General features: G+C 44.8%; 1 protein-coding gene across 1 annotated transcript in view; it reads left to right on the forward strand.

Annotated features, from left to right (window-relative positions):
* The first annotated feature begins 2682 nt into the window (after positions 1–2682).
* Positions 2683–27517, forward strand: part of CERCAM (cerebral endothelial cell adhesion molecule) — a 112624-nt gene continuing 87789 nt past the window's right edge. Inside the window, exon 1 of the mRNA XM_073600444.1 lies at positions 2683–2862. The gene's annotated coding sequence lies outside the window, so the exon portion shown is untranslated. The remainder of the gene's footprint in view (positions 2863–27517) is intronic.

Raw genomic sequence — 27517 nt, forward strand, 5'->3', positions numbered from 1 at the left:
AGTAAATCAAAGTGAAACTAACAACCTACAAATAACACAGATTGACAACATCAAAAATATTTCAGTGAAAAATATCCCCCCCCCCCCACAAAAAAAAGATGGAACAAACACCCCCAGTCCAGGGGGCCAAACAAAGAGCCCAGCATGGGCAAAAGTTATACAACAAATACCATTGCAGTCTATGGGAACTGACTTGTTAATTTTGCTAGTCCCCACTTGGCTGGCTTATAGTCTAGTTATCGGCCTTAAAATGGGTAGTGGGGCCCAGGCCCCACCCTGAGGGACAACCCCAAAAACAAGGAGAAGTGCCTTTAAAAATGCAAAATTGTTTAAAAGCTAGTAACTTGGAGGGGCTTACTCTGCCTGTAAAGTGGTGCATCTGTGGCATGTATCCAAAATGCTGCTTCAAAGATGTATGGCTTTAGAGAAAACTTACAAATCTATATTACAGCTGTAAGATTTGAACCCAAAAAAAAAAAAATAGCCTGCCCCCACAATACATTCAAGGCCAGTTGGGTCTGTTAGGGCTTAAAATGGGAACCCCCACATGAAAAAGACCACCACAAACTAAAAAAATATTGTGCCCCTCCCACACACTAACAAACCCCTAGCCAAACACACAGCATAGGTGGCTCGGGCGCCCCGAAAGTCAACCACCTTGTTCCCATATTCAGGGGGACAAGGGCCTCTTCCACACAACCCTAGGCTGGGGTTGTGGGGGGCTGCAGACAGGGGGCTTTACGGAATGTGGAAAACCCCTTTAAACTAGTGGGTACAAGGTGCTTTGTGGTTGGTATTGGGCTGAGCCCAACATGCCCCAAAGGCATCCAGCTATGTTGAGTGCATGTGGCCTTGTATGGTTCAGGAGGGGTTTGGGCGATCACTCTCCTCGCCCCTTTCCTAGCTGGCCCTGTTGTATGCTCTGAAAAAGGACGTGGTTTGGATTGGTGAAGGCAGCTCACAGCCTTTTGAGAATGGAGTGGAGTGTGGAGTTTCCCTTTAAAAGCAAAAGTTAGCCCATGGAAATCCAAGGGGTTAGAGGGGGAGACAAGAGCATTGTGGAATGGAGTGTGGAGTTCCACTTTAAAAGCAAAAGTTAGCCCATGGAAATCCAAGGGGTTAGAAAGGGGAGACAAGAGCATTGGAGAATGGAGAGAGGAGTTCCCCTTTAAAAGCAAAAGCTAGCCCAAGGAAATCATATGCATTAGAGGAGGAAGGTTAAATGCCCCTTTAGGAGGAGCTAGAGGAGCGGGAGTCTTTTTACATCATTTTAACAAGGTGCATGTCACATGTTGGCAACGTAACATGCTAAGATGACCTGTGTGCAAATCTCCTTAAAAAAATACATAAAGGTGAACCAGCGTAAAATAAAATGTGTCAAGTTTAGAGGTGCGCCTATTCAACCCACACAATTTCATGTATGGTTGCTTAGCATTTACTAAGATTTTGGCCACGCAGTGAACAAACGCATGTGAACAAGCACAACAGCCGCTTGCGCATGCGCACTGCTTACATTGATCTCACACAGTTCTAAACGTACTTGCAGGCACAGCAGGCTTTCTCTGAAAAAGTTACTTTCTCATTCTGTTTTGGGCATATTTCTTACTTGGGCAATTGTTATTAAACTTCCTCACATCACCCCATAATATTGGCACCTCTATCTTCTGTCAGTATTGATTTGGAGATGCCATGCGCCATGTCCATAGTGGCGCACAGATTGCATTCTCCCATGTGCCAAGATCGCTATAGTGAATGGGGATTCGCGCTCTGTTCCCGGCGCACCATTTCGTATATATGGAAATGTACGTTGCGCCTCGCCGTGCGCCTCTACGGATGGCGCACGGCTTTCGGAAATCACCCCCTATGTGTGCATGGACACATAGGATAATGTGATGGGGAGTTTATTGACTGTAGAAAAAAAATGTCTAAAGCCAAAAACAGCTGCTGTAAAAATGTCCAAAAACGTCCAGTGTGCATGAGGCCTGATGTTTCATGTCATCTATACTAGCCCATTATTATATGGGATCCTGGAATCCTTAGCGCAGTTACATCTGTGATTTCACCAATTAGCAAGATATGTCAATCCAGCCAGCAGCATGCTGGGTCCGGGAGCAACTTCTAATTAACTCAGAGCAACTCATAAAATATCATAGACAACTGCACAAAACACGATAGTGCACCTCAAAACACCTTGTGAAGAATTATTATTACACATTTATGGACTTTTAGTTGTTCTCTGTTTTTTCTATTTATTCATTGCAGTGAATATTGCTACACATATCACATATTGTGTTATGGTTTCACTATATTATTATTTTCATGTTCTTTAGCGCTACACTATATTTTTATATTATATCCAATGAATAACCTGACTCCTTAAATATACTATAAGTCTTCTCTTGTGGCTATAGACAGGTCCGCACTGTGGTTTAGGTGTAGTCCTCCCTAATAAGGATACAGTAAGCTTTCTAGCAGCTACTGTTACACCAGAATACTCCACCGCTGCTCTGACAGCTGTAATACCAATGTACAATTCTGACAGGTAGGGAACTGTTCCAACACACGTCCTATTAAAACAACCAAGAGCGATAACACCCAGCGTCAGCAAGAGGGGGGCGTCAGATCAATAGGCTATAAAATACCTAATAGTGCGGAGGTGGCAGTGAGAGGGAAGCGGGATGATTACACAGATTCAGTGCTGAAACTAGACTCTTAGGGGACACGTGGGCAGTTTGGCTCCTAATCAGTAATAGAAAATACATCTGGAAAAAAAGAAGGAGAGAATGGCTTAGCGTTCACAGCTGCAGCAGAGGCGAGCGCGACACAGACCAGAGGAGCCTGTCCGTGGAAGGACACAAATGGGTGAGTTAGAGATGACAGTGTTAGATTTGTCCTGGCACGGGAAGGGTTAAGTACTTTGGGGAAAATGTGTACAATGACAGTAATCCCAAGATTTGTCCCTTAAATCTTGGCATCTGTGAACCACACCATATTCTACTTTTTCAATATTTTAATATTTATTTTTAATTTATTGAAGAATGACATTTAAAAGTGCCTTATCCTAACCTACTGTGTAAATATTCATTAATGGTGTGAATAATTATTGTGAATAATTACATAGTTTTATAGTTAGTCTGGTTTCAAAAAGACACAGGTCCATCTAGTTTAACCACTAAAAATTAAATTAATGTAAATTAAATTAAATAGTCGGTATTAAGTGTCTGTAAAATTTTTTGGAATTTTTTTGTAATTATACTTCAGTTTAGCTTTGTTTTATTAAATTCTCTGGCAACAATGTTTAATGAACTTCGTTAAAACAGTTAATGCCGGTGTAGAACTGCAATACTGAATGAAATCTTTAGGAATGTTTCTCATTGGGTTGTGTTGTAATGGTGCTTCCTGACAGGTCACTGACATCCTATAGCAACCTTCCTCAACCTTTTACCATGAAGGAACCCTTGAAAGTAACTTTCAGTTCTCAGGTAACCCATGCAAAAAAATATATGTACAGCCTAGGCTTTATTAAAGTGATCAGTAAAAGTTATAGAAGGATTTAAATAATAAGTAAAGAAAGTGTCAAATCAAGGGTATTTGATGCCTGGATGGATTGATTATATTTACAGCAACATTATTTTAGTTATCAAATAATTATGAAATAAAAAAATATTAAGATTATGCAGAAAAGAAATGTGAAGTAAAAATTCCTTTATATTGATGTTCAAAGGGATAAGGACCCCCTACATTGGCGGTAAGAAGGAGAACAGCTCCTTACATAGGTGGTCAAACAGAGAGGGCTCCCTACATTGATGGTCAGTTGGAAAAGGGCTCTCTTACATTTGTAGTCATTATTTATTATTAATATACAAAATTTATATAGCGCCAACAGTTTGCACAGCGTTTTACAATATAAAGGGAGACAGTACGATTATAATAAATTCAATACTGAAAGAATAGGAGGGCCCTGCTCACGGTGCTTACAATCTAAAGGGTAAAGGACCCTCTACATCAGTGGTCAGTGGAATAAGGGCCCCCATACATTTGTGTTCAGAGAAAGAAAGGCTCCCTATATCGGTAGTCAAGCAAAGAAGGGCCCCCACATAGATTATCAATGGGAGGAGTGCCCCAATACATTTGTTTTTAAAGGGAGAAGGGTCCCCTACATTGGTGTTCAGGTGGAGAACAGCCCCTTACATTGATGGTCAGTGGATGAAGAGACTCTTTACATTGTTGATCAGTGGAGAAGGGCCTCCTACACTGGTGGTCATGCAAAGAACGACCCCTATATTGATGGTCAGTGAGAGAAGGGTCTCCTTACATTGATGGTCAGTTGAGAAGGGACTCCTTACATTCAGGGTCAGTGGGAAAAAATACCCCTTGCATTGGAGGTCAAGGGGGAAATACACCTTACATTGATGGTGAATGGAAAAAGTGCCCCCTTACAGTAGGGATCAGTGGTAAATCTCCCTAAAATTTATGGTCAGCATAGGAAGGCGATCAAACCATCATTGCTCAAGGGATCCCTGAAAAAGTCTAGGGCAGTGGTTCTCAACTCCTGTCCTCAGGACCCACTAACAGGCCAGGTTTGCAAGATAACTCAAATACATCACAGGTGATATAATTTGCTGCTCAGTGATTGCAGTATTCTAGTCTGCATCTCCCCAAAGGTAATACTTAAAATCTGGCCTGTTAGTGGGTCCTGAGGACAGGAGTTGAGAACCACTGGTCTAGGGGAACCCTAGCAATCCACGGAACCCTTGTTGAGAAAGGTTGCCCTACAGCAGGTATGTATGTAATCCCCGAGCGCCGGGGGGCCAGAAAAGATAGATATGCTGGCTGCCTTGGAAGGAGTATTTCTTGTTTACACGGCGTCCTGTGTAAAAGCAAGTCCAGTCTCCTGCGCTGCCATTGGACAACTGTTTTGACCATCATAGGAGGCGGGACTTTCAATTAAAGAGGCCGCCGATAAAAACAGGAGTTTCTCCTGTATGTCTGTTGGCGCTCGTCCCGCCCCCTCCCTCTCTCCTCCAAGGCTGCAGATGGACATGAATCAGTCTGCACTGACGGCAATGGTGAGCCTGCATTCGTGTCAATGTGGGTGCTGCATTCATGGCAATGGAGTGGGTGCGGCATTCATGGCAATGGAGTGGGTGCTGCATTCGTGGCAATACGGTGGGTGCTGCATTCATGGCAATATGGTGGGTGCTGCATTCATGGCAATACGGTGGGTGCTGCATTCATGGCAATACAGTGGGAGCTGAATTCATGGCAATGGAGTGGGTGCTGTATTCATGGCAATACGGTGGGGGCTGCATTCATGGCAATACGGTGGGGCTGCATTCATGGCAATGGAGTGGGTGCTGCATTCATGGTAATACGGTGGATGCTGCATTCATGGCAATACGGTGGGTGCTGCATTCATGGCAATACAGTGGGGGGCTGCATTCATGGCAATACGGTGGGGGCTGCATTCATTGCAATGGAGTGGGTGCTGCATTCATTGCAATGGAGTGGGTGCTGCATTCATGGCAATGGAGTGGGTGCTGCATTCATGGCAATGGGGTGGGTGCTGCATTCATGGCAATACAGTGGGTGCTGCATTCATGGCACTTGTGAGGCTGCAGATGGGCACTGATTAGGCTGCATTGATGGGCACTGACCCTTATTTTGCTTCACAGTTCTTTATTTAAAATTTAAGATTTTTTTCCTGAAACTTCCTTTTAAAAGTTAAGGTGCGTGTTATAAGCTGATAAATACGGTATATACAAATAACATGCCCAAGCTCATCTACTCACCACACACAGCACAAAGGCAAGAGAATCCTTGTTGGGCAGTGTATTAGTGCTCGGACGAACACACTTAGACCGAATTTTAATGGTTTAAAGAATGTCAGACAAATTGGTTGGCCCTCGAGCATGTTCACTTCATCAAATCTGGCCCTCTTTGAAAAAAGTTTGGACACCCCTGCCCTACAGCATAGAAAAAGTTTAGTACATTTCATTGAGGCCTGTAGCCAAACTGCCGGCATTCAAATATTTACATAATCATAGCAAGCAATACATGATCACAAAACAACCTCTGTAGCTGCAGCCACTGTGGTGCAATTCATCCTCAAAGTTCACAGCAGAAGGATTAAAGTCAATCAAGTCATTCTCTTAGCAGTCCAATTTATACTCTGCTCACACCCCCACGCTGTCACTCAATAGCCTTCCAATCTCTACTGTAAAGATAGAGCAGGTGCACAAGGAAAGGGAGCAGGGTGAGCCGCTGAGAAAATGACGTCTGTACTTCTAGTGTGAACGATGAGAATGAATTACAGTGTCTGCAGCTACAGAGGTCAGTGAGGGCTTGTTTAAAAATGAATTTTCTGTGAATGATTGCATTTTGGCATTCTAGTTCATTTAAATAAAACCTTTCAAAAAAGCAACCTATGTAATTATACAGTCAAGCAAGCCAATGCAATTAACAGTTATCCCATGCTTTCTGGTGGGGACAAGCTGTAAATCACAAAATTCACTTGATCTACCACAACATGAGTTTTGTGAAATCCCTGCAGAATATGCACTTTCTTCTCTATACAGGACCAATAGGAGGGCAGTAGGAATGTACTTTGTAACTACGCCTCTTTCTGCATCACCAATCACATTAGAACTTTCAAGGCAGGTGTGAATCTGATTGGTGGGTGTAAAAAAAACTCTTAAAACTGGCATGCATTTACATCAGTTTTTTGTGTGTGATTAGAGAGAGATCAGAGTCAAGCTGCACAGCTTGTATGTCATGGTGGGTGGTAAAACATGTTTAGGCTCCATGCACACTGATGCTCATAAAATGCCGTTTTTGGGAGTTTGAGCGTTTTTTTTAACAGCCCATAAACTCCCCCCTCTGTTATCCTATGTGTCCATGCATGCATGGACATTTTTGGATGTTTATCAGCAGTGGAGTTTATGGGCAGTTTTCTGAACGCCATAAAATCGCATTCAGGAGTTGTTTTTCTGACCACAAAAAATGCCAAACGATCATAAACACTGATAAACGTCGATAAACGCTCAAAAACGTGGCTCACTAGCATTTTTTAAATTTTTGATCCATTGAAAAAAAATTCAAAATTTCAAAAATAAAAAATGCTAACGCGGAAAAACGCTAAAAAACTCTATTGCAAAAACGTTAAAAAACTTTGAAAGACTCACTGCAAAGCTACTGCCATTTTTATAACGTTATTTTAACGTCCAGTGTTCATGGAGCCGTATAAGTCAGCTTCGCTATAAATAAACATTAGAAGCCAAGACACATCTTGTGGTTACAAGTTATAATCTGTTTTTTGTATTGATGAAAGCTGCTAGGAAGTCATGTACTCCATCCCCTTAACAAGACAACTGATTTTAAACAGTTTTTAGTGCAATCAGCTCACTGTGAGCAATATAATTTGATGGAAAAGCTGTGATTATAAAAGTACTAGAGGACATCCCCATGCTTCTTAAGCAAGCCATACACAGATCGGAGTTTAGCAGACACCGGACGAATTTCGTTCCATGTATGGGCAAGGTGGTTGTACATGTAGCGCTTACCCCCGAAGGAGCGGCTGAATATTCTTATATCCATAATTCACGTTTACTGCTCAACCCTCGCAGCCCATAGATTTAAAAGTCACAGTCCTTAGTGCTTTTTCTTAATGCTTTATTCATCAACATAAACTGGGATGGGAGAAGGACTTTCTTTGAGATGCTCTTCTGTTACATTGTCACTTTTCCATGAGTCATACAAGAGAAACTGAGTATAATTGCGGACAATCAAGAAATCATTTCTCAATGATTTCTTCAATCAGGGACAATGGAAGTAGATTTGATAGAGAATGAGTTGATAAAGAGTCACTCTGAATAACTTCTTCATCAGGACAACTTTGAGCCCGGGTTCACTCCTATGCGAATTAGATGTGCGTTTCCCCGCATCTAATTCGCATAGCAGAAGAATGTGACTGGCTCCCTTTGGAGCCGGTTCACATATCTCCGGGGCGGCTGCAGAGCGCACTGCACAAAAACGCTGTGTGTCTTTGGCTCCGTTTCAGGGCCGAATTCAGGCATAGAATCGGCCCTGATTCGTCCCTGAAACGGGGAACAGGGACGCACAGCGCTCCTGTGCGATCCGCAGCCCATTATAGTGTGAACTCAGGCTAAAAGAATGATTCATATCTCTACATGTGTGCTTGCAGCTTCACCGCTACCTTTTTACCACTACTTCCCACCAACATGGTACTTCCAGGTTTAGCTAAAGGAGAGCAAATCTGAATAACTCCCCCGCTTGACTGATTGGAATCCCGGGGCAATGCTGAACTCAAAGTCATAGGCCATCACTGCCCATCTCACTGACTTGTGCACCAACAACCCTCAGTCTCTGGCAGTACCTTTCCCTTGGGCCTTCACTCACGTGATCGATAGTCCATGTGCCACTCATAAACGATCAATCGCCCAGTTTCCTTCCGCTTTGTTGCTACTTCATTCGCAATGTTTCTCAGTTCCCTTTATCTCTTTGTGGCCCGTTCCCCTCCCCGCAGGGGTGGCCTACGACATCCATGACTACACGAGGCAAGATGTCATCTGTTCCTCCATGAGGACCGGATCTCCACCCTTCTCGCTAAGGTGAAGCTCCGTTGGCTCCCCGGAGGGGAAACCCTCCAACTCCCCCTCTGGGAACCAGGCTGGCTCTCTCGCTCCTCATAGCTGGACTGGACTCGACCTCCCGGGCACCACGTGACCCCCCTTTTTATATGAGAGTCCCAGAATTACCAAGCAAATTAATGATTGGCCGAGACCAACACAAACTACCTGTCACTCAAATAGAGGAATCGAACAATACAGGCCTGCCGCAAACAGCATCAGCCCATCCAAATTTACCTAATATAGAAAGCTAACAAGAAAGGTCACCTACCTAAAACTAGGTGCCCGCTACATACACCCCCCACTTGAATCACAACTGTCCCTTGTTGTAAGTGTAGCGCTGGTAGATTTTTAATCTACTGCTGATAGGTAAATCTAGTGGGTTACTTGTTAGGTGAAGGTAGGTTTGCCTCTGTTCCAGCTTGGCTGAGTTGCGGGTAGTTTCACGCTGTGCCCGTGGGTGCCGTTGTCACCATGGGCCAGTGTTGGAAAGGCAGCGTGTCGAAGCGTATGAGTGCTCCTCTGTCCTGGAGACAACTCGGTGGAGGTGGTCCTCCGAGTTGCATTCTGGGAGAGGGTATTTATGGGACAGACGCCATGTTTAGGGGTTCATTTTCATCCACCTGCTGGCCCTCCTGGCCACCAGGTATGCATTAGAAATACCACCTCGTGGTCCTCCGTTCCGGAGGCCCACGTCGTTGCAGCGTTTGGTTGGGCCCAGAAGCCTGTCTGACAACTGAGAAGATCCCAGGGGAGGACCCGTCATGGAAGGATCATGCAGAGTGCTGGTCTGGAGAGGGGCCTGGTGACTCAGTTGGAGGACGTATCCTGAAGCAATCTTAGTGCATAGTACTGCTGGGTTGGCTTAAAGGTTCAAGTGCTGTGTCTGATGTTCATCACAAACCAATACATCCTGTGGCAGAGGATCGTACGGGTTTTATTCCAAACAAGTCTGTGGCAGAGACTTTTGTTTGTGCTGCGTACTGGCTGCTAGGCAAGTGAGAGAGGCCCATCCAGGCGGGCAAAGATTGAATCCCACAAGGGGAGTACACTTAACTACAACCATTTGATTAAGGAATACCAAGAAAAGGTATTTGAGCTTCCCTGCAATTTTCCTTCTGCCTCTTTCCTGCTACTTCCTTTATTCCTTGTTCAATAAAGCATTGGAAAAGATACTCAAGTGTTTGGTGCATACATCGTCCGGAGGTAAACTTAATGGGACCCTATACCTGGTGCCGGTGAAACAGAGGTGGCGGAAGTGAAGGTAACAGCCCTCTTTAAACCAGCAGCTCCACCGAGAGTAATTGCTACATAAGGGATAAATTTCAAAGTGACTCTTTAAAATTTCAAGGAAAAAAGAGCATCTCATTACATCAAAAGGAACGGGAAAATAGGGAATAAACATTAAACAGGGTTAACATACCTGTCACAGTATACAATATTAACATTCAATAGGAAATAGGAGATCCCTACATTTAACACTCAATACAAGTGGAACCAAAGCACTGCTCCCGTGGGAGGAATACTCTGATTACTACAGTCCTTCTTCTATGGAATGGACAGCCGTCACATATTCCAATATACCTAAAGAAAAAATCCACACAATGATTTCTAACTACTACACAAGCATTACCCCGCAGAGGGGGTTATAATCCTCTACCGGGTAATTTAAACAATATACAGTTCTTTATGGCACGTTTGTCCCCATTGAGATAATCGCTCCCTCAAAAGGAGTCCAACAGTACTCCTGCAAAGCGCATCCCAATAGACATGCTCGGCAGACAAATCCGTTTGCCCGTTGGCAACATAAACTTTCTGTTTGGCTCTCAAACAAGAGTCCTTGAAGAAGTACTTGTGCTACAAAGGGATTCAAGCAGAGACAGCACACCTTAGTGTCCTTAACTTTGTCCTTGTTAGGCACCATGAATGCGAGTCTCCTGCTTAACAGTTCAATTGGGGAAAACCCACCCTAACCCATCTGCCATCCTGCAGCCAATCTGGGTAAAAGACACATACTTGTAAATACAATCCTTCTACAAATAATATTGTCAGGCAACCTCTTGCAACTATCTCCCGGTCCTCTCACCTAGATAGAGTAACTGCGGGTGTTTTGTCCAGCTTTTAACACTCTGTCTTTGTGGATCGCTCTTCCAAGTTTCCACTCTCGATGACTGTCTTTGAACCGAACCCAAACCTCACTGTCAGGTGTCCTTTCTGGCTTGGGAACATGAAGGTAGTCCCACACAAGTTCATCCTCCCATGATTCCCGGGAACTTTCCACAATGTCCATAACTTGTTCCGGGACATATGGAAAATCAAAACCCCATTCTTGCGCAACCTTTCCCTGCACCTCTCTCTGAAATCTAGAGAGTCTAGGCAAGTCTTTAGCCTTTCCTCGGCCAGGCAGGACACACGCGTCAGTAGCTTTACTGACCCATTTCTGAAATGTATCTGGCCTGCTAGGAACAATGGTACTTGTCACTTTAAATGGAGGTGTTGAAACTTTAACTGAACCAGACACTCCTGTGGAAGCCTCCACTGAAGTCGAACTCTCAATAAAACATTCCTCCTCACTTTGAATCAAACTCTTCAGGGGATGACATTCAAATAGATCGCTCATTGATCCATATTTCTGTAAGATCTGCGGTGATCCCCAATCTACAACCCGATCTTCGCTTAACCTGTCCGGCTCACCCAAGGGATCCCCCTCCTGTGGTTTAGGCTCCTTCCGGACAAGTAAATCAAAGGGCTCACTGTTAACTGGCTCCTCAGGGGTTCCCTCCGAAGACTGGGCAACAACTTCAACAGTCCCTGAATCCCCAACCAAGTCACAGACTTTGTCAGTAGATCCTACCTGGTCTGATGGCTCTGATTCAGCCGAATCAGACGGGAGCTCCTCCATTGCTGCTGCAGGCGACAAACGACCCTCTCCAGCCTTCCGTATCACCCATTCCCGCAGCAGACAAAGTCCCGTTTTCTCTTTGACAAAATAGTATTTGACCTCCTGTTAGATGGGTCCCAATCTTGTCAACTGGATCACGCAATGTCCGCACTGAGCCCAGGCGACGACTCCAACCGTAGGCCTCCGACATCCAGGACATAGCATACAGAGTTTCTCTACTCCGTCAATCACTCCCAGCGCCAATCTTCTGCTTAGCTCCAACCGAACACCGGTGTCAACCAGAATCTGGTCCTGCACATCAGACAGCAGCTGCACAGCAAACATGTCCTCAACACTTTCCGCCATCTTGCTCTGGCGCGTGGCACACTGAGACACTGAAACTTTTTCTTCTAGGGCGTGGCTTCACCCCCCACTTGTTGGTTCAGCGCGCGAGGAACTGTAGCTGTATATTTTCAAAGTCCTCCCCAGCGACCCCTGGCGGCAGGTACTGTTATATTGCAGGCTATCTTGGCAACAATCACTGAAATGAAGGTTTTCGTTGCTATGCGAGATGTTCAGCGGCAAACGTGAAACAGATATCCCGGATGACGGCCCCACATGTAGCGCTTACTCCCGAAGGAGCGGCTGAATATTTGTTATATCCGTAATTCACGTTTACTGCTCAACCCTCGCAGCCCATAGATTTAAAAGTCACAGTCCTTAGTGCTTTTTTCTTAATGCTTTATTCATCAACATAAACTGGGATGGGAGAAGGACTTTCGATCCATATCTCTACATGTGTGCTTGTACCCTCACCGTTACCTTTTTACCATTACTTCCCACCGACATGGTACTTCCAGGTTTAGCTAAAGGAGAGCAAATCTGAATAACTCCTCCCGCTTGACTGATTGGAATCCCGGAGCAATGCTGAACTCAAAGTCATAGGCCATTACTGCCCATCTCACTGACTTGTGCACCAACAACCCTCAGTCTCTGGCAGTACCTTTCCCTTGGGCCTTCACTCACGTGATTGGTAGTCCATGTGCCACTCATAAACGATCAATCACCCAGTTCCTTCCGCTTTGTTGCTACTTCATCCGCAATGTTTCTCAGTTCCCTTTATCTCTTTGTGGCCCGTTCCCCTCCCCGCAGGGGTGGCCTATGACATCCACGACTACACGCGGCAAGATGTCATCTGTTCCTCCATGAGGAACAGATCTCCACCCTTCTCGCTAGCGTGAAGCTCCATTGGTTCCCCGGAGGGGAAACCCTCCGACTCCCCCTCCGGGAACCAGGCTGGCTCTCCCGCTCCTCAGAGCTGGACTGGACTCGACCTCTCGGGCACCATGTGACCCCCCTTTTATATGAGTCCTGGGATTACCAAGCAAATTAATGATTGGCTGAGACCAACACATAAACACCTGTCACTCAAATAGAGGAATCAAACAATACAGGCCTGCCGCAAACAGCATCAGCCCGTCCAAATTTACCTAATATAGAAAGCTAACAAGAAAGGTCACCTACCTAAAAGTAGGTGCCCGCTACATACAGAAGTCGTTCTACCGATCAACTTATGTACAACTGTCCCCGGCAATTTTTTGGGTCCTGGATCAGCACCGTAAGCTATAGCCGGCAGCACTGAATATTCTGACTGTGAGGAGGCCTCCCATTGGTTCAATGAAAATAAAATGACTTGCATATATGGGCTTACTTACTTTGTACAGTTTTACAGTATCTTACATATCTTTTCTTATTACATTTCCACTAGAAGGCGTCACTCTGAATGAAAGTGATAGACTCCTTGAAGTCTCTAATAATGTAAAACGTCCACAAAGTTCCTCGTAACCATACAATTAAACCTGCCTAGACTTTAGGTGACATTAAGTGGGCTCATGTTCATAGCAAGCAGGTAGTCATTTTTTACTCATATTCAAGTTTGATTTGGTTATATACAGTTCACATGTGCTTACTGGTTCAGGTGAAGTTTGTAGGGTAAGTGCAGTTGCTGGGGCCGTGATTCTATTTCCCAGCTTCACAGTTTTGTAAGAGCATGTGTCACCTGTCCCTGCTGGAGAGGAAGCCAAGAGGAACACAGTTCCTCTATGGTTTCCTGGGCCACTGGGGAAGCTATCCAGTTGGATGCTGCCACGCCATGTCAAGCCTGGTGTGCTTTATGCAAGTGGGTAGCATAGGGGAAGGTACCCCATCTGTTAGGGACAATTCTAGCAGTAGGGAAAGGTTCCCGATGTGATGAGGAGGGAAAGCGTAGGGTTCACAACTCCTCTGGACATCTTCCCGCTTGGGCACGAGATGTCCAGGGCGCACTCTGCCCTCTTATCAGATGCTATCAGTCCGGCTGAAAACTACTCTCTTCACATTGCTGGAAACTGTGAGTGTTCCCGGTTGGGCAGTCTTCCCACTGGGTTTGTTGTGAACTGTTGTTGCGCAATTTTTCTATTTGCACTTGACTGGGGAATTATTACCACTGCACCACAGGATGGGTTTGATTTCTTATGGCTTTCTTTGAACAATGGCTTTTTCTTGCCACTCTTCCATAAAGACCAGATTTGTGGAGTGCACGACTAATGCCGCGTACACACGGTCTGACTTTTCGGCTACAAAAGTCCGACAGCCCGTCCAGCAGACATTTGACGGACTTTTGGCGGACTTTCTATCGAACGGACTTGCCTACATACGATCACACAAAAGTCCTACGGATTCGTACGTGATGACGTACACCGGACTAAAATAAGGAAGTTGATAGCCAGTAGCCAATAGCTGCCCTAGCGTGGGTTTTTGTCCGTCGGACTAACATACAGACGAGCGGATTTCTGGGTCCGGCGGAGTTACGACGTAAAGTTTTAAAGCATGTTTCAAATCTAAAGTCCGTCAGATTTGCGGCTGGAAAAGTCCGCTGAAAGTCCGGGGAAGCCCACACACGATCGAATTGTCCGCCGGATTTGGTCCGTCGGCGTCCGTCGAACTTTTGTAGACGAAAAGTCCGACCGTGTGTACGCGGCATAATAGTTGTCCTGTGGACAGATTCTCCCACCTGAGCTGTGGATCTCTGCAGCTCCTCCAGAGTTACCATGGGCCTCTTGGCTGCTTCTCTGATTAATGCTTTCCTTGCCTGGCCTGTCAGTTTAGGTGGACGGTCATGTCTTGGTAGGTTTGCCATACGCTTTCCATTTACGGTTGATGGATGGAACAGTGCTCCGTGAGATGTTCAAAGACTTGGGATATTTTTTTATGACCTAACCCTGCTTTAAACTTCTCCACAACTTTATCCCTGACCTGTCTGGTGTGTTCCTTGGCCTTCATGATGCTGTTTGTTCACTAAGGTTCTCTAAAAAACCTCTGAGGGCTTCACAGAGCAGCTGTATTTATACTGAGATTACAGACCGGTGGACTCTATTTACTAATTAGGTGACTTCTGAAGGCAATTGGTTCCACTAGATTTTAGTTAGGGGTATCAGAGTAAAGGGGGCTGAATACAAATGCACGCCACACTTTTCAGATATTTATTTGTAAATTTTTGTAAAAACTTTTGAAAACCATTTATCATTTCCTTCCACTTCACAATTATGTGCCACTTTGTGTTGGTCTATCACATAAAATCCCAATAACATATATTTACGTTTTTGTTTGTAACATGACAAAATGTGGAAAATTTCAAGAGGTATGAATACTTTTTCAAGGCACAGTATTACAGGTTGGATTTTTGTACCTGTCGGATACTCCAGGGGTGAAATCTTCTCACCATTGTCCTTTCCTAATGTAATGATGGTATTACCCTCCCCTGAAAGGTATTCATAATGCTTAATTAGAAATACATTTTGGATCCAGCAACCAGAGAGTACCTTATTCGTTATTTACAGTATGCTAGGAGGCAAAAAAAAAAAACCTAGTAAGAATAATCTAGCTAATATCCTCTCCAAGAGGTATAAGAAACCAGTGTGAATTTTTTTTCACACAAATACAGCTTACTTTTGGTGGTATTTAATCACAACTTTTTTGCTAAAAAATGAAAAAAGACCGAAAATTTATAAGAAAAAAAAGTTTTTCTTAGTTGCTGTAAATTTTGTAAATATCAAATTTTCCTCCTTCACTGATGTACGCTGATGAGGCGGCACTAATATGCAGCACTGATGGGCACTGATAGGTGGCATTTACGGGCAGTAATGAGCACTAATTGGCGGCACTGATGAGCAGGCACTGAAAGGCAGCACTGGTAGGCATCACTGATGGGCACTGACTGGCATCACTGATGGGCACTGTGGGGGCTGCACTGATGATAAGTGTCCTGATTATCTGTGCAGGTCTCCCCTGTGAGAAAATGCAGCTGATCAGCTCTCCTTTCTTCACACGCTGTCAACGTGAGGAGAGGAAAACCAATAACCAACATTTCCTTGTTTACATGTGATCAGCTGTGATTGGACACAAAGCTGATCACATGGTTAAAAAGCCTCGTCATCGGCTCCTTACAGAGATTGGGGATGCGCCGTGTCCCAGAGACACAGTGCGTCTGTGATTGCCACGCTGCGCGCCCACAGCTAGCATAAATACTCGTTTCAGTTTTGGTCTCCATGACTGTACTCTTCACTGGTTCTCTTCCTACTTTTCCAACCGCACCTTTAGCATTCCTTACAACTCAACTTCCTCCTCTCCTCTTCCTTTCTCTGTTGGAGTCCCCCAAGGTTCTGTTCTGGGACATCTCCTATTTTCAATCTACACCTCCTCCCTGGGTCAGCTGATAGCCTCCCATGGCTTCCAATACCATCTCTACACTGACGACACCCAAATCTATTTCTCTACCCCTCAGCTCACTCCCTCCGTCTCCTCGCATATCACTAATTTACTATCAGATATATCAGTCTGGATGTCACAGCACTTCCTCAAACTCAATCTATCCAAAACCGAACTTATAATTTTTCCTCCTCCATATGTCCCTTCCCCTGATCGCTCTGTCAAAATCGATGGCACAACTATAAGCCCATCCCCACATGCCAAGGTTCTAGGTGTAGTCCTGGACTCTGAACTCTCCTTTAGCCACTTCAGCCCCGGAAGAATTTACCCCCTTCCTGACCAGAGCACTTTTTGCGATTCGGCACTGCGTCGATTTAACTGACAATTGCACGGTCGTGCGACGTTGTACCCAAACAAAATTGACATCCTTTTTTCCCACAAATAGAGCTTTCTTTTGGTGGTATTTGATTGCCTCTGCGGTTTTTATTTTTTGCAATATAAACAAAAGAATAGCTACAATTTAAAAAAAAAAAAAACGCATTATTTTTTACTTTTTGCTATAATAAATATCTCCCAAAAATATATAAGAAAACTATTTTTTTCTTCAGTTTAGGCTGATATGTATTCTTCTACATATTTTTGGTAAAAAAAATCGCAATAAGCGCATATTGATTGGTTTGCGCAAAAGTTATAGCGTCTACAAAACAGGGGATAGATTTGTAGCATTTTCATAATTTTTTTTATTAGTAATGGCAGCGATCTGCGATTTTTATCGGGACTGCAACATTATGGCGGACACATCGGACATTTTTTACACTATTTTGGGACCATTGTCATTTATACAGCGATCAATGCTATTAAAATGCATTGATTACTGTCAGTGAAGGGGTTAACCACTAGGGGGCAGCAAAGGGGTTAAGTGTGTTCTAGAGAGTGATTCTAACTGTGAGGGGGCTGGACTTCAACAGACAGGACAGTGATCACAGCTCTCAATGAGAGAGAGCTGTGATCACTGTCCTGTCACTAGGCAGAACAGGGAAATGCTTTGTTTACAACAGCATCTCCCCGTTCCCCCTCTCTGTGACATGATCGCAGGCACCCGGCGGACATCGAGTCCGCGGAAACTGCGGTCACGGAGACCGCGGCGGGGCGCGCTCGTGACACTGCGTCTTAAAGGGGACGTACCTGTATGCCCTTTTGCCTGCCAGTGCCATTCTGCCAACGTAAATCAGCGCGCACTGGTCGGCAAGCGGTTAAGCACCACGTCCAATCACTGTCCAAATCTTGCCGTCTCAACCTCCGCAACATCTCCAAAATACGCCCCTTTCTAACCAACAAAGCTCTTAATTCACTCCCTGGTCATCTCTCGCCTCGACTACTGCAACTCCCTTCTCATTGGATTACCTCTACATAGTCTATCACCTCTTCAGTCCATCATGAATGCTGCTGCCAGACTCATCCACCTTACCAATCGCTCAGTGTCTGCTACTCCTCTCTGCCAATCCCTCCACTGGCTTCCGCTCACCCAACAAATTAAATTCAAAATACTAACAACTACTTACAAAGCCATCAACAATTTAGCCCCCAGCTACATCTCTAAATACCAACCTACTCGTTCTCTTCGTTCCTCTCAAGACCTCCTGCTCTCTAGCTCCCTCATCACCTCCTCTCATGCTCGCCTCCAGGACTTTTTCACTCCAATCCTATGGAATGCCTTACCCCAATCTATCCCATTTTCTCCTACTCTATTAGCTTTTAGACAATCCCTTAAAACATTCCTCTTCAGAGAAGACTACCCTACTCACACCTAACAACTATATTTTCATTTTCTCCATCAGCTCATCCCCCACAGTTTTTACATTTTCACCCTCCCTTCTAGATTGTAAGCTCTAATGAGCAGGGCCCTATGATCCCTCCTGTTTTGATTTGCATTGTAAGTGTATTGTCTGCGCTGCACAAACTGTTGGCACTATATAAATCCTGTATAATAATAATATATATGGGCGGCACAGTGGTGTAGTGGGTAGCACTCTCACCTAGCAGTAAAAAGAGGGTCGCTGATTCAAATCCCAACCACGACTCTGCCTGCCTGAAGTTTGCATGTTCTCCCTGTTAATGCATGGGTTTTCTCTGGGTACTCCGGTTTCCTCCCACACTCCAAAGACATGCTGGTAGGTTAATTGGCTTCTGTCTAAATTGGCCCTAGTATATGAATGTGAGTTAGGGACCTTAGATTGTAAGCTCCTTGAGGGTAGGGACCAGGCATGTACTGGCCATCGGGACTACAGGGAGTTTCCCGGTGGGCCGATGGCTCAGTGGGCCGGTTTCAGTGAAAGCCTGTCAAAGTAATGGCTTTCTTGGTTTACCCTCAACTTCACGCAGTGATGTGAGAAAGATGAGAAAAATACAGAGGAGAATAAGTGAAATAATAAAAGAGGTTAGTGAGGACTCCTTATGTTATGCTACTTATGTTTTTTTGCACAATTGCGTATAGTTTATATACTGTTTTTGTGCTTGTTTGCACAATTAAAGTGCGCCGGTCTGGATGAAGTCCAGGGCCAAATTTCTGTCCCAGTCCAGCCCTGGTAGGGACTGATGTGAATGTACAATGTATATGTAAAGCGCTGTGTAAATTTACAGCGCTATATAAGTACCATTAATAATATTAGAATATATTTTTGATAGCAGCACTCAAACAGGCAGAAGAAGAAGTAGCACTCAGGACTACTGCTACCCAAAGAACCATCAGTCTGTGTGGACCTGTTTAAATCTAACATAACCCTAACCTTACATGATATCCCACCACCTCTGCTTTGATACTTACCTTCCCTGTACTCCCCCGCCATTCTATTTATCTCTGCACCCCATTACATCTGTGAATGGGGAAACCTGTGACTCTCTCCTTTCCTCCACATGTTACCATGCTGTGTGTTTGAGTGTCTGGTCACCAAGCATTCACTGTCCCATGGTTGTTGGGAGGGATTCCTTAGCCCTTTGCATGCTCCCACTCGGATGGTATGGAACTTAGCTTTTTTTGGGGGGGTCTACCACATTAGAAGTGACTGTAGAAAATCAAGGGGAAGAAAAGAATTAGTTTTAGAAGGGAGCAGGCTATCAAGCAAACATGTTGCTTGGCCCATAAAGTACAACTAAAGTCTCCTGTATGACAGTCTAAATGTGAGCTAAATCCATTTACTATGCAGAAGCTTTATAAAGTAAACAAAGCCGAGTGAGCCAAATCCTCCTTCATTAGTGTCTCACGTGCTCCCCCTCCCGGACGCTGCAGCTCACAGTGGGAGGGTTTCACCAGTAGAGACTGTGCTGCCAATCCAGAAAGCAGTGGGCAGAGCTAGATGTGTCCACGTGCTGATTTATAGGCAGTGAATCAGCCGTGATAATGTTGATAGCCACGCCCCCTTCAAAAACTTCTTATTCCATTGTAGTGCAATCGGGCACGACCTGGATGAGAGGAGGAGGAGCAGTGTAGCATTGTTGCCACACCATCAAGAAGCTGCATTAGGTGGACTTCACTGGCAGGATCAGCAGGTATTTGTTGGACTTTTCACGGGGCCTAACAGAAAACCATAAGTGCAGATACACATATTTAAAATTAACTCCATTATCATTATTATTATACAGAATTTATATAGCGCCAACAGTTTACGCAGCACTTTACTATATAAAAAAGGAGACAATACAGTTATAATACAATAAAATACAAGAGGATTAAGAGGGCCCTGCTCAGAAGAGCTTACAATCTAATAGGGTGGGGCAGGTGGTACAAAAGGTTGTAACTGTGGGGAATGAGTTGATGGAAGTGGTAGAAGATTAGTTGGAGAAGAGATAGGCTTTCCTGAAGAGATGAGTTCTCAGGGATCGCCTGAAGGTAGCAAGAGTAGGGAATAGCTGGACAGGTGGAGGTAGCGAGTTCCATTGGATGGGAGAGGCTCTGGAGAAATCCTGGAGATGAGCATGGGAGGAGGAGACGAGAGAGCTTGAGAGTAGGAGGTCTTGAGAAGAGCGGAGAGGACGATTTGGGTGATATTTGGAGACAAGATTGGTGATGTAGCTCGGGGCAGAGTTGTGAATGGAGTTGTGAACTCCATGTATGATCTTAATTGCATACTTACATTGGTCCAGCTTGGCACAGTGTAAGTATGCCAATTTCATAACCGAAGGACTCCTGTGGAATTTGACAATCAGTGTAGTAGTCACTGCTACAACAGTGATTAGCGCAATCTTCTGGGTACTGCTGCCCCTCTGCATACTGACCACTGGGGGTCGCTCACTTGGCACTGCTGCCATTCACAGAACACCTTGTACATTTATTTTATGAATGCAAGGCATTCTCTCATTGGATGAGGTGGAAATTGTCATGGCTGCTCCGCTCCACATCCTTTTACATGCAGTTACTTTTTTTTTATTCAGGCAGCTGTGGGTGTCACGGCTGCTTGAATATGATCACTGGATGAGCAGATTGCTTCATCCACTCAATTCATTGCTCTCATTCAGCCCACAGGGCTAAACAAGAGCAATCTAAGTGTATGGCTAGCTTTACACCATACAATCCTTGTACAATCTCCTTTAAATCTACCAACAGCTATGTAGTGTGAGGGCCTACATGACCACATACAAATTTAGCAAATTGTGTAAGTTTACCTTCATGTTCCTTTGGTGCTAATAAATAAAAAACACAAATGGTACAGTCAGATTGGAGCATGCATGGCCAGCTCCCAAAAAAAATGTAGACAAAACTGACCAAATTCGGATTTGGGAATATTAAATCCACATTTCGGGATTACAGAATGTAATTGCATTATTGTTTTCATGTATAAAATAAAGAATTCTGGCATTATGCAGTTGTTGAGCGTATCAGAGCCTGTGGTATTGACTCCCCCTGGTGGCCGATATGCTAACTTCATTTTAAAAGCAGATGGATCTAATTTAGCTACATTGCTGAACAAAAGACTTACAATAAAACAAATCATACCAGGATTGACTTTTTTCAAATAACAAAGGCTGAGGGCATGCCAAACATGGAAGCAATTTCTTCTGTGACACTCAACAGCTTTATTTTAAAACCAGGTGTGAGGTCAGCTTGTTCACCATGCTGGTAAAAACAAAAATCCCAGCTTTGGTTTTATCTTTTATTTTTCACTTAAAGCATAACTTCAGTTAAAAAAAATGAATAGTCCATTAAAAGGTAAAATAAAAAAAAAACAACAGCTTTTGATGCAATATTAATATTGATGCCTTTAATTTGGAGCTATCCCATGCGATACATTTTTTTTTCAGCTCAAGATATCCTTAGCCTTTCGGGTTGATTGGTGGCCTGTATCATTCAACCCATTTCTTCTGAGCCCAGAGAGCCATGTCCCCCCCCTTTAGACTTGATAGTAAAGGAGAAGCATAACATTGATGAGATCACCTCTTTATCCCCAAGTGATGGCTTTCATTATGACACCTATATTAAAGATATCATTCTTTTTCTTTTTTTTTATTTATTCTTTATTTAAAGCAGAGGTCCACCCTAAAATAAAAAATTACATTAACAGTCTCAAAAAAATATATAAAAAAACATTTGAAAAAAAATTTTTTACTTACCAGAAACCCTTGTTGCTAGGCAGTCTTCCTAATCTGCCTCTTCCTATTCCGCGGCACTTCCTCCTCTTCAGCGAGCTGCCCTGTTGTCTTCTGGGACATGTGTGTGTCCCAGAAAACAACAGGACCATTTACAAAGCATCGCGCGACTCGTGCATGCGCAGTAGGAAATGGGCAGTGAAGCCGCAAAGCACCCGATCCGATGGATGGATCGGCCTCGGGGGGGGGGGGGGGGGGGGCAACATCGTGGGCTCCCTGGACAGGTAAGTGTCCTTATTAAAAGTCAGCAGCTACAAAATCGCGGCTGGAACACCGATTTAAGGTATGCGGTTGAACATAAAAGTATTGCATGACATACCATAGTCAATGAAATCCATTGATAGACAATAATACAACCATATAAAAGAATCAACGGATGTCAATTAAATAACACAGGAGGTTCAGTAGCCCAACAAAATAACACACGAGGCATAGCTCCCAACTGTCCCTGATTTCGAGGGACTGTCCCTGATTTGGAGCAATGTCCCGCTGTCCCTCTTTACCTCTCATTTGTCCCTCATTTTGTTCTGATCTATATAGTTGTATATAAAATGCACTTTTTATCTTTCAAAAAGTGTTTCCCAGTGCTAAACCTTTCATCCAAATTATAAATTGCTGCATTTGTAAATTTTAAAAGCCAATATAAAGGAATAGTAGTGGTAAAAAAAAGCCTTTGTGGATTTAATTCAGCTTTTTTTTTTGGTTAATTCTCCTTTAAGGGGGTGTGGCAGGGGGCGTGTCCTATGCCTACATACGTTTGCTAGTAGGTGTCCCTCATTCCCATCTCTAAATGTTGGGAGGTATGGACAAGGTTCAAGTACAGCAATAAGGGCCGCTGTTAGAAAACATGGCAGGGCGCCCCCCCCCCCACATGACAGGGGCAGGGCCTAGCACCCCTCTCTTTAGCCCATGGGCAGCCAGTGGAGAAGGAGGTGGCAGTATAGACTCTGTGCAATGTAGAAATGTGGGTGTGGCAAAATTGGACAGTAGGGTTAAAAACCTGTAAAGATCACAGTGATAAAATGTATTTTAAAAGGTTGTAAAGCCTAAACATTTTTTACCCTAATGCATTGCTTGCATTAGGGTAAAAAATGTTTAGGTGTCAGCATCGCCCCCTCAGCCCCATTTACTTACCTGAGACCCCTTTCGATCCAGCGCCGTGCATGTCCTCAGATCGTTTCTCCCCTCACTTCTGGATCTTGCTGGCTTTGCTGGGGCATGGGGGGACATTGACTCCCAGTGCTGCCAATCAAAGCCAGTGACAACGGAGTGAGGGGCGGGGCCAAGTCCTGCTGTCTGTGTCAATGGGCGCAGCAGAGGGATTCGAGGTGCAAGCATACACGAGTGCCCCCATGGGAAGCGGCTTCTAATGGGGGCACTGGACAGAGACGAGGGGCCAGGAGCGCCAGTGGGGGATCTGAAAAGAGGAGGTTTCTGGCCGCTCTGTGCGATTCCATTGCACAGAGTAGGTAAGTATAGACATGTTTTTTGTTTTTGTTTTTTTAATTTACCTTTACAAACCCTTTCACATGCAGAATGCAGATCAGGTGTATGTATGTCATTTACAAAATGCAGGTGTCAAGAAGATGTAATGAACAGAGTGCAGGTTTAAGAAGTATGTATTGTACAGTCTGCACATGGTTCAGGGGTCAGGAATGGGTAATATACATAGTTCAGTGGTCAGGAGTGAATACCTTACAGAGTGCTCATGCATAGTTCAGGGGTCAGGAGTGGGTAATGCATAGAATGCAGTTGTCTGGAGCATGTAACATACAGAGTTCAGGGGACAGGAGTGGGTAACGTGCATAGTGCAGGGGTCAGGAGTGGGTAAAGTGCAGGGTGCAGGGGTCAGGAGTGGGTAACGTGCATAGTGCAGGGATCAGGAGTGGGCAACGTGCATAGTGCAGGGGTCTGGAGTGGGTAACGTGCATAGTGCAGAGGTCAGGAATGGGTAACGTGCATAGTGCAAGGCGCAGGGGTCAGGAGTGGGTAACGTGCATAGTGCAGAGGTCAGGAATGGGTAACGTGCATAGTGCAAGGCGCAGGGGTCAGGAGTGGGTAACATGCATAGTGCAGAGATCAGGAATGGGTAACGTGCATAATGCAGGGCGCAGGGGTCAGGAGTGGGTAACGTGCATAGTGCAGAGGTCAGGAATGGGTAACATACATAATGCAGGGGTCAGGAGTGGGTAACTGCATAGTGCAGAGATCAGGAATGGGTAACGTGCATAGTGCTGGATAGGCATGTGCAATTCGTTTCGTTCCAAATTCGTTTTTTAACGAATTTCGACAAATTCGTTAATTCGGGAATATCCGAAATAACGAAAACCCGTTTAACGAATTTTTTCCGAATATTCGTAAATTCGATAAAATTGGACATTCGTAAATTCGGGCATTCGAACATTCGTACATTCGCAATTTACATTCGTACATTCGTGCATTCGTACATTAGTAAATTAGTGAATTCGTAAATTTGTAAATTCGAAAATTCGGAAATCTGAAATAATAGTTAACTAATAATAACTTAACTATTAGTAATTACTAGTAACTTTTAATTTATAGGTATTGTAATTTCCTTTTAAATTTGGCTGTTAGTGAACGTAACACGTACAAATTTATCCGAAGTTATGAATGATCCGAAAAAACGGAATGGAACGTAATGAATTAATAATAATAAATAACAATAATAATAATAACAACGTTTTATTATTATTATTTATTATTAATTTGTTCCGTTCCATTTGTTTAGATGCAGCATTCGTTTTGGATAATTCGTAACTTCGGTTAAATTTGTATTTGTTACGTTCACTGACAGTCAAGTTTGAAAGGAAAATACAATACTTATAATTTAATAGTTAGTTACTATTTCAGATTTTTGAATTTTCGGGTTTTTGGATTTTCAAACTTCGAATTTACAAATTTCCGAATTTTCTAATTTACAAATGTACGATTTTACGAATGTATGAATTTACGAATGTACAAATGTAAAAATGTACGAATGTACGAATGAACGAATGTACGAATGAACGAATGTTCGAATTACGAATGAACGAATGTACGAATGAACGCATTTACGAATTTACGAATGAACGAATTTACGAATCGCGATCATAACGAATGACCCGAAAAACGAAAAAAATAATAAACTAATGAAACGAAAACGAAAATAAACGAATTTTTTTGGTTGTGCACATGTCTAGTGCTGGAGTCAGGAGTGGGTAACGTGCATAGTGCAGAGATCAGGAATGGGTAACGTGCATAGTGCAGGAGTCAGGAGTGGGTAACGTGCATGGTGCAGAGATCAGGAATGGGTAACGTGCATAGTGCAGGGTGCAGGGGTCAGGAGTGTTTAATGTGCATAGTGCAGAGGTCAGGAGTGGGTCACATGCAAAGTTCAGGGGCCTGGAGTATGTAACATACAGAGTCCAGGGGTCAGGAGGGGGTAACAGGCAAAGCCAGAAAATGGGGGTATACAAAAGTTATCCCCACAAGTCACATTTGATGACCAAAAACGACCTGTACCGTTGAAGGGGGCCGCTTTGCAACTGTGTACAATAAATGTGGCTGCTGTGAGGTGGTGCAGGTTTATAGGGATTAAATAAGGTGGTGAGGAGGCAATATATTACTTCCCCACCCTCTGGCTAACACCCTCTGAAAAGTGATACACTGTGGATCTCCCATTAATAAATAATTGTGGATCACACTAAAGAGGAAAACACAAGCATGCACTAATCCACAGCAATAATGCACCTGAGATGTGTGACTTCAACCACACAGTTAGTGCTACAGCAGGGAAAATAATTTCACCCCAGGCACAGTAAATATACAACATCTTTTAGATATGTGGGAGGGCAGTATGCAGTCTAATGCTCAGAGCGGGGGCATAGTCTCCCCCATAACCCATAGTTGCCAACTGTCCTGTATTTCCCAAGACATTCCTGGCATTTAGACTTTTGTCCCAGTCTTACCGTATCCCGGGAAGTCTGCATTTTCCAGATTTTTCGCCACCGCTAGAGGTTTGTGGCCGGAACTGGTGAATTGTCTCCTTATTTTACAGAAGACCAGCTATCGAGAGCAGGGTCCTTCCCTTCGGCCTCCACGAGCTGGTCTCCTGTAAATGGCGCGGAGACCAAATCACCAGTGGCGTCACTACCGGGGCGCGGCCGTTGTAACGAGGGACTCCGCTGGAGACACCTGATGTAACGAGGGACTCCGCTGGGGACACCTGATGTAAGGAGGGACTCCTCTGGGCACACCTGATGTAAGAAGGAACTCCACTGGGTACACCTGATGTAAGGAGAGCCTCCACTGGGGACACCTGATGTAAGGAGGAACTCTACTGGGAACCCCTGATGTAAGGAGGGCCTCCACTGGGGACACCTGATGTAAGGAGGGACTCCGCTGGGGACACTCGATGAAGGGAGAGGCTACGTTAGGGACACCTGATGTAAGGAGGGACTCTGCTGGGAATGCCTGGTGTAATGTGGGACTCTGCTGGGGACACCTGATGTAAGGAGGGACTCCCCTGGGGACACCTGATGTAAGGAGGGACTCCACTGGGGACACCTGATGTAAGGAGGGACCCCGTTGGGGAGACCTGATGTAAGGCGGAACTCCACTGGGGACCTGATGTAAGGAGGGACTCCGCTGAGGACTCTGCTGGGGACACCTGATGTAAAGAGGGACTCCATTGGGGACACCTGATATAAGGAGAGACTCTGCTGGGGACACCTGATATAAGGAGGGACTCCACTGGAGACACCTGATGTAAGGAAGGACTCCGCTGGGGACACCTGATGTAAGGCGGAACTCCACTGGGGACCTGATGTAAGGAGGGACTCTGCTGAGGACTCTGCTTGGGACACCTGATGTAAGTAGGAACTCTGTTAGGGACACCTGTTGTAAGGAGTGACTCCGCTGGGGGCACCTGTTGTAAGGAGGGATTCCGCTGGGGGCACCTGATGTAAGGAGGGACTCAACTGAGGTCACCCGATGTACAGAGGAACTCCGCTGAGGACTCTGCTTGGGACACCTGATGTAAGGAGGGCCTCCACTGGGGACACCTGATGTAATGAAGAACTCCGCTGGGGACACCCGATGAAGGGAGAGACTCCATTAGGGATAGCTGATGTAAGGAGGGACTCTGCTGGGAATGCCTGGTGTAAGGTGGGACTCTGCTGGGGACACCTGATGTAAGGAGGGACTCTGCTGGGGACACCTGATGTAAGGAGGGACTCTGCTGGGGACACCTGATGTAAAGAGGGACTCTGCTGGGGACACCTGATGTAAGGAGGGACTCTGCTGGGGACACCCGATGTAAGGAGGGACTCCGCTGGGGACACCTGATGTAAGGAGGGACTCTGCTGGGGACACCTGATATAAGGAGGGACTCTGCTGGGGACACCTGATGTAAGGAGGGACTCCGCTGGGGACAACTGATGGAAGGAGGGACTCCGTTGGGGACACCTGATGTAAGGAGAGACTCCACTGGGGACACCCGATGAAGGGAGAGACTCCGTTAGGGACACCTGATGTAAGGAGGGACTCTGCTGGGGACACCTCATGTAAGGAGGGACTCCCCTGGGGACACCTGATGTAAGGA

Source organism: Aquarana catesbeiana, linkage group LG09 (assembly GCF_042186555.1).
Source record: "Aquarana catesbeiana isolate 2022-GZ linkage group LG09, ASM4218655v1, whole genome shotgun sequence".
Classification (NCBI taxonomy): Eukaryota; Metazoa; Chordata; class Amphibia; order Anura; family Ranidae; genus Aquarana; species Aquarana catesbeiana.